Raw genomic sequence first — 12611 nt, forward strand, 5'->3', positions numbered from 1 at the left:
CCGCCATTTAGTCTGCCTGATTCTGAACTATTCTGCTAATTCTACAAATCTCCACCTCGGTGAAGATTCTACCAAACTGAGCTGACACCGATCAAACCAATGCCTCAACTGTTGCATCCAGTACGCCATGGCAACGGACTCATGACAACGGACTCCATCCACAGCACGTCGAGACCCAAATGGGAGTGCGAACACTCAACCCCAAACCAACTGTGTCTACTCACCAAATCGGCTGCATCAGAAAACTGACAGTGCGAACACTCAACCCCAAACCAACTGTGTCTACTCACCAAATCGGCTGCATCAGAAAACTGACTGCTTACGTATCCTCTCCAATGAATCAAGCCTTCACGTAGTTCACCCAATGGCCTCCAAAGGCCCTCAATCCAACCTGCGGCTGATAGCATCATCAACGATCCAAATCTGAAAACAGTCCAACACCTCCACCTGAGATGAAACAATGGCCGTATCCAAAACATATCCATCAGCTGCATCCAAATCAACCACCTCATCATCTGCACCCATAAATAAATGACTCTCATGCTGTGCCACCTCAGCTGGAATCCCAACTAATGCAGAATGACCTGGAGTATGTGGGGAAATCCCCACCCAATGTGGAGTAGCATCTACCTCCACCCGCTGCGATATCCCTCTGATCTGATCAATACTCTCCACCTGCCGAGAGTCCAAAGTGACAAACCTTCTCAGACCAAACTCAGAAGCTCCCCACTGATAGCCGAACAAGCCTCTGAATCCCAAATGTGCAATCGGATCCAATCTCACATCCACGATGTGACCAAGTGCTGGGTAGCCCAATATCCGACGCCAACCAAAAACTAAAACAGCTCCACCAGATCTAACAACTCTATACGCAGCAGTCGGCAACCTCGTAAGATGACCCAAACCTGTCGAAGCCTGAATACCAGATCCACTGCTCGACAACCAACGCCGATCCTCCTCCAGAAAAGAACGGCCCACTAAATATGCCATCTCATCATGTCGCCCCACTGTCTCCTCTCCTCTGAAGTGTCTCCAACTGCCATGAGCTCGGCACCAATGCAAGAAAGGACTCCTACTAGAACAAGTACGACTGGTAACCTTTCTGCCCATACACCTCCTCCAACTGTTGCGGACTACTAGGGCTTTATACCAACGGGACTTGGTTGCAACCCAAATATTCCTAGTACAATCCCCAACATAGGAAACAAGATAACGATTACCTCCCGATGATGCCTCCTCGGAAAGTCCCCCAATGCCTGACTGAACACTTCCAATAAGACCCCTCGATCGATGGATAGAAGTGCTGAACTCCACCTCGGTCTTCTCGTTCATCCCAATGTGCTCATAGGACTTCAATCTGCAGGTCATAGCACTCCTCAACAATCTGTGCACGGTATAACCAACAATATATCCCAGCACCAAATAATGCCACAGTCTAGCCATAGAAGTAGTCAGCGCCCTATCAACTACCGTGCTCCCAAGCAGATAATACAAGTTACTTCGTCTGACTCCCTTCATCACAATCATGGACCTCGATGTGACCTTCAAGTGAGAATCCGCCAAAGTCACCCACTAGCCTGATGCCTCCAATACCCCAAGTGAAATGATGTTCTTCCTCAGTTGAGGAACGAACCTCACATCAGCCAACTCCCGGATCATCCCGTCACTCATCCGAATCTGAACGGTACCAATACCACCAATAGGGCATCTGTGATCATTACCCATGAGAACAGCATCCCCTCTTTCCAACTCCTGAAAGCTGGAGAACCAATCCCTTCTAGGGCATATGTGGTAAGTAGCACCAGAATCCAACATCCACTCGGTGGAGTCGGCAACATCAACTGACGGAAGAGCTGGGCATGAATAAACTGAAGAATCTGAATCTGAAGCATCGCCACTAGCCTTGGCAATATTCACCTCTTAAGCTTGAATAGCTTTCCCTTTATTCTTCACAGCTTGTAATTTTGGGCATTCGGCTTTCCAATGTCCATCCTCTCTACAAAAGGCACACTGATCCCTACCAACTGTAGGATGCTCCCCTCTAGACTGCGACCTTCTTCCACGGTTTGGACTTCTAGCTCTTGCAACCAATGCACCAGCAACCGGCTCGATGGAAGTCTCCTTGTCCTTCTTTCGAAGTTGATAATTCACAAGGGCTGCGGTGACCTCACTATACGAAAGTGATGCCTTTCCATTAATAAGAGTGAGTTTTTAATTTTAACTGTATAATAATCAAATCAAATGTATTAAAAATTAAAGAGACGTAAATTTAAAATAAAATGATAAAAAAATTAGTCACCGTGCTTGGCACGGGGTACATACTAGTATTTTAACTAAAGGAGGTTGTAATATGGAAGTGCTGCATAAGATTGTCGGTTCATGGCTTCGGCCCCATAAAAGCCCAACAGGGACCGCTGCGTTCTAAGTTGCCGGCTTCAGTCGGCAATTTTAATTATGACAATCTCGCAATGGACCCAATTTGGGACCCAAACGTTGGGCAAATTGATTATATATTATTGACTCTGCACTACGGTACTGGATTGATTGGATCGTGTGAGATCATCGGACAAATCGCCAATGTTGTTATTTAGCGTTTAAGGGCCCGTTTGTTTTATTTTTTTTGAAGGAGAAAGTTAGAGGAAAGCTGTCAAATCTGACAAAAACTGTCAGTTTTGACAGGCTTTCTTGCAAAAACGCCTCTAAAAAAATCTGACAAAAACTGTCAGTTTTGGCAGGCTTTCTTGCAAAAACGCCTCTTTTAGAGGCGTTTTTGCAAGAAAGCCTGCCAAAACTGACAGTTTTTGTCAGATTTGACAGGCTTTCCCCTTCCCATTTTTGCAAACAAACAGCCCCTTAGTTTGCCTGTTTGTTTCGTTTCCCCCAGAATCCGAAACTCATTTTCCTTCACTTTTCCCCACTTTCCAAAACCCACTTTTCATCACTTTCTCCACTTTCCTCCAATAATATTTTGACAACTCATCCCACCACATCTCATTTCATACTTTTAAAAATAAACAAAACACAAGAAATGAGTCACATCAATCAACTCATCTAACTCACTTTCCCCCACTTTTCTTCGTTTTCTATCATCTTTAAAAATTACTCACATCATCCAATAATATGGTGACAACTCATCACGTCTCATTAAAATTTCCTTCCATCACTTTCCTCCAAAAAAACAAGGATAGTGGAGGAAAACTCATCTCATCTCATCATCCAATAATATTGTGACAACTCATCTCATCTCATCTCATCTTATCTTTTTTCCTCAACTTTTAAGAATGAACCAAACACAAGAAAAAAAATCTAAACAAGGAAAGTGGAGGAAAACATCAAAAATTACTCACATCAACCAATAATATAGTGACAGCTCATAATTTCCCCCACTTTCTTTTATAGCTTTGACGAACCAAACCTCTGAAAGTGAAGGAAAACGTCAAAAAATATTTTCTTTTCCCCCACTTTCCCCCACTTTCAGTGTTTTTTTTCGAAACAAACAGGCCCTTTACACACGCGGTGGTCCCATTTATGTGAAAAAATGGGTCCCAAAATGTTAGGCCGAGGGAGCAATGATTACGTGTTCTTTCTACGCCATAATTTTGTCATACTTGTTCAACAACTATCTTATCAAGAGAATTTAACGTTTTGGATTAAATTTCGAAAAAAGAAAAAAAAAGGCTGAACTTTTCTGCTGTGGCGGATATATTATGTTAATTTTACTGTTTTAGAGTATTTATCCCGATAGATGACCTCCATAATTAACTAATACAAGCGCAATTCAGTAGCGCTCATGTTATTTTTTTCCCCTAACATTTTCTTTCTTTTTCTTATTAATTGAGTTGTATACATTCGACTACGGCGATGGAAATCTCATGCATTTATGTCTGTGTTTATACGTACCAATTTTTTACATAGCGATTTATTTAGATTTGTTGGCCATCTGTATTGTTTAAAGTCCATCTCAATGCATTAAAAAACACCTAATCGACAATCGAATATATCCAATGTTTTCAGAGAATAATACAATAATTAAAGGTAAGATGGAAATAATCCGGTTTACGTTTTGATCGAGCATCCAACTGAAGGTGTAAATGATCTTCGAGTTTTGTCGTTTTGTTCAAACAACTCAAAAAAAAACTTTAATTTGTAGGTTTACAGTTTTATCCGTAAGGATTCGGATCCTCTCCACTACAAAAAAAATAGTGGAGAAATCACTACATAATCACAGCCATTGATTATCTAGTTGATGGTTGTGATTTTTTCTTTTAGTACAAATTAGAAATGTGTGCAATACACGTGGGTATGATAAATATTAAATTTAGATTGTATCATAACCATCTATTAAATAGTCAACGATTGAGATTAAAAACAGTGATCTCTACACTATTTTTTTATAGTGGAGATGATCCAAATCCTATCCGTAAATAACCATGGTTTCCCTCAAGCAGTCGGTTTCAATTTCCCCCAAGCAAACCACCGACCCACCCTCCAAAATCACTGGCCGCCGTCGGATCTCCAATCCCCACTAAAAGCCCACCCGATCGATCTCGCCCACGTCAGCAACCCTCACGTGAGCCTCCTCCTGCCTCCAGGTCGCCACAGCCACTCAAGCGGTCGCGCGTGTCGGTGGCATCCGCGTCGCTACGCCCTTCGTCCTCAAGCGCTTCTCCACGCAAACTCGTACACTCTATGGTGGGACCCACTTTCGGAGGGTGAGAAAGTGCGTGGGGACGGAACGCATCTAAGTCTGTCTCATTCTTCTCCACGTGGCCGCCTTCGGTACCGCCGGGAACTTGCGTGCTTGGCTTCATCTCCCCGTCCCGCTCATCCTCGAGCCAAAGGGATAAAACTTCTGGGAAAATTATTCCGGTATCCATACTTTGGAAAATTTGTTACCACATCCCAAAATGTTCACGACTCACGAGCATTAAACATAATACATTAAATAAAATAAAGACCTCCTCCGAGTGCACCTTAACAGACACAATAATTAATTTAGATTAATCATTCATTAAGAAGTTGTTTGGTTCGATCAAATTTTTAGGAATTCTGTAGTTTTCGAATAAAAAGTAGTTTTTTTGATATTTTAGAATTTCGAGCTTGTAGTTTTTGGAATAAAAAATAGATTTCTTGACATTATAGAATTTCAAGACTGTCATTTGGTTTAATTTTTTTTTAAGAATATCTTACTTAAAATCTGTTATGACAGACCAACTTAGGAAAGCTTAATTCCTCTTTTTTAGATCTGAAATGGATTAGAAAGCTGACAACCATGTGACAACTCATTATTTCTTTTCACAACTCCCTATATTATTTGGTAATGAAACAAACATGAGTTTTGGATATGTTTTCCTATTCTTCACTTTATCATTCCATATCAAACACAAGTTATGGATTCCTTTGATATCCAATTTTTTTTTGGAAATGGTTATTTGCCTTGGAATCCATTTCCATAATTTTATGGAAATGAACCAAACAACCCCTAAAACTCACCCAGACATTTATAATTAAGAAAAACATTCAGGTTCCAAAATTAAGAGGACTTGATATAATTTGCATTTCTAGTGTCTTTTTTACTAATCTTGAGACACGCTCTTTGAGCAATTCTGATAACAAAATTAAATTAAATTTCGGTTTTATTGGATAATTAGAAAAATAAAATATAGAACCCTCCAAATCTTGACATCTAAGAGCATCTCCAACAGCTTCCCTAAAAATTTCTCCAAAATGGGGAATCAAATGTCATATTCCCCAAATTATTTTTGCTCCAACTCCAATAGCTTCCCCATTTTGAAGAATCATGCATTTATTACAATAATAAAAATATTCTACATCTTTGACCAAAAATTTACAGAATGCTGCAGATTTGGGGAAGGCTCTCTATTTTTTCTCCCCCATCCCCATTTTGGGGAATGAGATGGGGAATCTGTTGGACAAAAAAAAAGCTCAAAATTCTCTAAATTTGAGAATACCAAGAAGATGAAGAATCTGTTGGAGATGCTCTAACTACACTTTATCCTTTGCTAAAATAGAACAATCAGTTTGGAATAAATAACATAGATCGTCTGCAATAAACTAGAGTGGTTTCCTAGATAACAATAATTCGTGATTCGCACATGAAGCGGCTACAAAAATAAATTTACTTCCAGAACTGGGCATTATTGAAAATTTCCCATCTCACTCCAACCCCCGCTATAAATACCCACCAAGGACTTGAAAACATAAAAAAACGAACGGTATATTAGCCGGCAGCGAGCTGCCCATGGAATCGGATCCGCATCGGCTGCGCGCGGCCCGCCCGAAAAAGGACCGGCCCTACAGAGGGATCTGTTGGAGTCATGACATACAACGCAGCGGAAAAAGCATATCATGACTATTAATCAAAATTAATTAAATATTAGAAGAATACCTGAAACGCTTTCCGAATTTCTACAATAATCTGTCCCGAGATCAATCCAAAATAGCTTCCTCAAGAGAAAAAGCCTCCAATTGAAATCCACCCGTCACCGTAGAGGAGCAATACTGAGAGATAGGTTCTCAAAAATCTATTTCTTCATATTATCTTCATAAGATTTTGAATCTCTTCTCTTAACCTCTCATAAGGCTACATATGAACCCTATTTATAGGATTACACTAGTCTTAGAGATTTTAACTTTAAACAATTCATAATTATCTAGAACTCTATCCATAACAATTAAGGATAGAATAGATTTGTTCAAAAACTTTATCCATAACAATTAAGGATAGAAATAGATTTATTCAAAAACTTTATCCATAACAATTAAGGATAGAAATAGAATTGTATTGCATGTATACCTCTTCTAATGACATTAGTGAGACCAATTGGGTCCCATATCGAGAACCAATTATTAATCAAATTAATAATTTTAATTTAACAATCAAATCCCTATCCGACCAATTGTTCATAAAAGCTCTTCCATAATATGGGCGTCGGCGGCGGCGTCGCCGGAGGCGATAAGGAAGAAGGCGACGGAGGTGGGAGCTAGGGTTGACGCCCTGATGCAGAGAGATCGACGGCTGTCGAGGATCTGCAAGGGGCTGGAGCTGGATCTCAATCAACGGCCCGATGGGTTCGATGAGGACCCGATATAATTTCGCTTCTACTTTTTATTTCTGTGGTTTACAGAGGTGTGTTTGGGCTGCTGAAAGCGGTGGTCCTGAGGAGGAGGAGGAGGAGGGAGGGAGGGAGGGTAGTTTTGTAAATTATTAATTTTAGGAGAATAGCTTTTGGGTATTTTGCCTGTCTGGTGTTTAATTAAATGTTTGTTTTTGTTACTGTTCATGTTTTTTTTTTCAGGAAGTATTCAGTAGCGATCGACGGTTTGCCTACGGTGAATAAGTACGCATATGAGGGGTGTCAATTATTTATTGAATTAATTAATGTGTGAATCACAAATCAAGGGTTTGATAAATTTATTTTTAGATGCGTATTTATTGTTTTGAGGATTCCTTCTATGTTTTATTTCTGTGACATTTTTATAAGTAATAATGGTTTTGTGTCTCATGTCCCCTGTTTCAAAATGGGATTCGAGAGTCTATTGATGTCTTGGTTTGCAAGAACGAGTTCGAAGGAACTCAGATTGTGTGCTTAAAAAAGTCTATTGATCTATCAGTTATTATTAGGAATATAAATAACTCTATAGTGAGGCTCGGTGCCTTTCATAAGAGCCCTCCGATTCAATTATTAATTTTTTTTTAAGGTTACGTTGATTAAAATGAGATCGATATTTTGTTTCACTTGTAATATACCAAGATTTTGAATCATTCCGCTGAATTTCTTACTTGGATTTGTGTTTGCGTAAAGTTTCTCTCGTGTATGTGTTTTTGTGTTATGAAATGGTTGTTTTTTTTACGTTTATAAACTTAAACATAACCGACTTCAACCGTTACACAGCTCAAAAGTGGGCTACATGCACATATTTAATTTGAGGTCTAGGATTTCAAGGAAATTGTTCAAAACCTTCCTGCTAAAATTTCCAAATTTGAACATTGTTTTTCCACAGCTCATGGAGGTGGTGGCCGGGGACGCCGGTGGGTGAAGTGGTGAGAGAGAGCTCGCATCATTGTCTCTCTCTCTCTCTCTTCAAATCGAAGCCCCATCTCCCCCTCGACCGCGGAGGATTCTCCTCACTCCTCCACTCTTACCGGCGATTGGTGAATGTTTTGAGGTCGTGTTAACCGAAGTTTCAATCTGTTCAATTTGGCGGCATTAATCTATGATTAAAACCCTAAAGAATGATTATAAACCGGCTGTAATTAATTAATTAATATATTAATTTGCGAATCTGATAGATAGAATCTTTAATAGATATATCGGTAGGTCTCAAGCTTAAGAAAAATTCCCTAATGACCCAAAATATGGACCAACAGGGGGACATGTGAGGTGTCCCCCTCCTATTGCATAATGAGCTCGTCATCGCCAGCTCATTATGCAGGGGGACATCTCACATGTCCCCCCTGTTAGTCCCATATTTTGGGTCCATGTAACAAAGCTCAATGTAGATATATATTAGATTAAGAACTGAACAGCCTACGCATTGCCCGTATCTTATGCGGGTTCTCGTCAAATGTCTAAATGCGCATGGTCATCGACATCTGCGATGGGAAATTTCCGTATTGCTTCCGAGGTGCGATCAAGGCGCGTATCGTTTTCGATGAAGATAGTGTACAGAAAACAAACAATGTATCGTCGCCGCCGTCCCTACACATGATCACGCAGGGTAATGCCTCGGCTTGGTTATTGATTGATTTTTGTGGGCTATGAGTGATGCTACGATCTTTGCGGTTTCTTTTAGATATGATGTGTTGTAGTATTCACTTTATGAGGGGAAGTTGTTATCCACAACACAACGAGCAGACGGAACTAGTTGATCGATGCTAATGTCTTCGCAAAAGTTTGATACCAGCGCCTAGTCCAAAGTCTGAAAGGGTTCCTAAAGCTAGGTTCCACTGATTCAAGGGAGTTTACTGTTCCCATTGAACTTCGATCCTGCAAAAGATTGTGGAATCAGGATGCAATGATTGTTTGAAGAAGCAATCACTAGTACGCAGAAGCTGGTCATAAATCTTTCTGCACTAAAATCATATAGAGGGATTTCTGTGCTTCTGAACTTGCAGAGGATATGCTTCCCTGCAGAGGGGAGAGGTTTGGCTACGAATTTGCTTTAAAATATTCTTGGTCCCTTGCAGCATTATAGTGACGCATAGATGTTGCATATAACAGTGACACAGATGTTGCTGGAAGTTCGGCTAATAAAAAGTTGTCACGAGTACTGACAATTAGTGAGTACTATCCTTAAAGAATTTTGCCGGTTCTCTTCTGATAAAAGCTTAAAAAATATTGCACGAGTCCCGGATAAAAAATTTTTTTTAGAAAAAAGGATGGATTATCACAAAGATAATCCAGCCAGCTAAATTAACAAAAAAATGTTGTTACAGAAAAAACATACACACCCCCAACCAAGAGTGTGTATTAACGTTCAAGATCAAGATTACAAAGCAAAAGTAAAACCCAGCGCAACTCTGTATATAACTATAGGCCTCTCCCACAAAAAGAAGACCATGATCAAAAATCAAATACTAAGGGGGGGTTATTCGTTGGTGTAATTTTGGGGATAATGGGATAATTTTTGGAACAATAATGTTTGGTGTTATTCATTGGGGTATTTGGAACTGGAACCAACTTTGTGGTGTTATTGGTTTGTTGGGATAAATGGGGGACAAATACCCCACTTACCCCCAAATTACCCCAACTATATAAGCTCTTCTCAGCCCCACTCCCCGAATTTACCCTATTTTTTTCGCTGGAACAAGAGGGGAACAGAATTACCCCATTTTTTTTTCCGTCGTCGTCGTTCCCGAGAAGGGATTTCCCCACCGCCATCTCCTCCGCCTCCTCCGTCGTTCCCGAGCAGGAGAGTCGAAGACGAGTGAGAGCCGAGGGTCTGATCGATCCGGAGAGGCTGAGCGGATCTCGAAGCGAGTGAGGTCTGAGGGTCTTCGTCGGCGGCGACGCCGAGATCGAGGAAGAGGAGGGCGAGGAGAGGGATGGGGAGGAGCGCCTCCTTCGAGGCGAAGAGCGATGAGGCGCTGTACAAGATCCCCGGGAGAATTGATGCTGATGATGGGCGTCTCGCCTTCTCCCTTTTCCTAAATCCCCCAAACCTTTAAAACTACCCATTTTCATCATTATTTTCCTAACGCAGCAGCAGCAGCAGCAGCAGCAATGGCAGACCTGGCCCCAGTTCAGGTATAAACTCCAATTTGATCAATTTCTGTAATTACTAACGATTTTGATATCTGGGTTTTGTTCTAACGATGACATAAAGGCTGCATATTTGGAGATAATTAGACACAAAACAATTGAAATCAAGAATAGGGTTTTGTTTGTTTGATTTGGGAATTTGTGAAATGATCATCATACCCTAGATTATGGAGCTTAATCCGCATTATCAATTTCCTGTCTGTCAAAGTTTCTTGCTGGGTTTTATGGAAAAGAAAACCCTTTATCTTGTCAATAATTTTCACTGTCAAGAATTAGACATCATATACTACTAGCAAACTGTGTAATTGTCCCACTCAAATTGTCCCATTATCCCATTTTTAATTATAGATGTTTATTATAGATGTTTTTAGATATGTATATCATGATAAACGGAATTCATTCCTATATGAGATGTTCTTTATTGTGTATCCAATCCAGAAGAGACTAACATTGTTTACAAGGAAACACCAATTAAAAACAAGTGAAAGAAAAGCTTGAACACGATAACTTCTTCATCTCCAAAATATTTGAACTCTAGAAGCTTAATAACAACAAACATAGGCGTGCAAATTTCAATTATTGAAATACTAGTTCACCTTTATTATTGCAACATATGGCTTCTCATCCTCAGACTCAGGATATAATAACACCGGATCTTCCTGCATCAACATGGGGCTCTGTTTGTTGATTTGTTAATTACTGAACTATTGCCATTTATATGATTACTTTTTGCGGTTGACTGTGCCTGTTGAGGGCCTGGAGCATATGAATTTTTGAGGATGCTACTAGTTATGTTGATTGGTGGTGAAGTTCCCTTCTGTTGATTTTACATGATACATGTCATATTGTCTGGCATCAAACTATCAAGACTGCCAAAGAAATCAAAGTACTATGCCAACTTAAAACTCATTAAATCATGCATCAATCCCCAGTAATTGTAAGATAGATATGTATTCCCATGCCAAGTTTGTGTATAACTCGTGTCAGATTCTTTTATTAATGACTATTATCTTGGTATGTTTTTGTTATTATACAGGTGAGGTTGTTCTATCTAATTTGCTTTGGATAGTTGTTTGCATTAGTAATGAAGTGTTAGAGGGGGTCACGTGGCTTGATTACTGGTTGTGTGATGGAATTCTTATGCATGCTTTGGATAGTGATGGAATTACTTGTAGTGATGGAATTCTTACTATTTTTTGGTGAATATATTGTATTAAAAATCTTACTATTATTTGATCTCGTTTCCTAATACAGGATGGAAGATAATCAGAATGTCTCTATTTTGCTATTTGATGAGGATACTGCTGATAATCTCCTCATTCGCATTATCAACATGGCTGCACAAATAGGAGGTCTAGTCACGACTATGCTGATTAAAGTGACGGGGAAGGCCGAAATGGTATCAATCACATAGTATTATATAAAGAGTTGTGAATGATTTTTAGTTCGTTTGCACACAATGAGGACATAAGAATCATGATTTCATCCTTTGCAATACAATCCTTTCCTAAGTTTCTGAAGTGTTGATGCTTGAAAAGTAGGGAAATGGAAACATTTTAAGATACTGTTCATGATGATTGTTAGCAGCAGAGGCAGCTTGATCAAGAGAAGTTGTGGTGGAGCTCGGGTTCGGGCGGTTTGGGGTTGAAGGAGGTGGTTCTGGGGGTGCTTGGCGGCATGTGGTCAGAGGGGGAGGTGGTGTTGGTGGTGTTTGGCGCGGTGAGGGAAGGTGAGCGGAGGAGGGTGGTGGCGCAATGGCGGCGGCCACAATTCAATGTTGAAACGTTGTGATAATTTAATGTTGAAACTATGTACTTGTGAATTTTCTTGTATTGTTGTGATAATTTGACGTTGAAACTATGTACTTGTGATAATTTGATGTTAAAACTATGCTCTGTTGATTTGTATGACAGTTGGAAAATTTTGTGTGTTATTAAAGATTTGGGGTTGTATGTTTGAACAATTATTGCAATTAAAAAATTTGTTAATATAGCATAAATATTAAAATAAACATCAAAATATTCAAAGATTGATTAATATTAATATTATTATATTATTTTTATTATTTTATATTAAAATAATCTTAAAAATAATATTATTGTATATTATAACTATTATTTATTTAATCATTTGATGTTATGTCAAGTTAAACTTGAATTTAATTGAGCTATAAATATAATATTATAAAAAGATGTTATACTAAATTGTCCCACTTAAATTGTCCCATTACCCTATTTTACCCTAATTTATCCCACTCAATTATCCCATTGGGTAAAATTACCCCATTGGAACAATTTACCCCAAATTACATCAAATTACACCAAC

This window comes from Asparagus officinalis, chromosome 1 (assembly GCF_001876935.1).
Source record: "Asparagus officinalis chromosome 1, Aspof.V1, whole genome shotgun sequence".
In the NCBI taxonomy this organism is placed as follows: Eukaryota; Viridiplantae; Streptophyta; class Magnoliopsida; order Asparagales; family Asparagaceae; genus Asparagus; species Asparagus officinalis.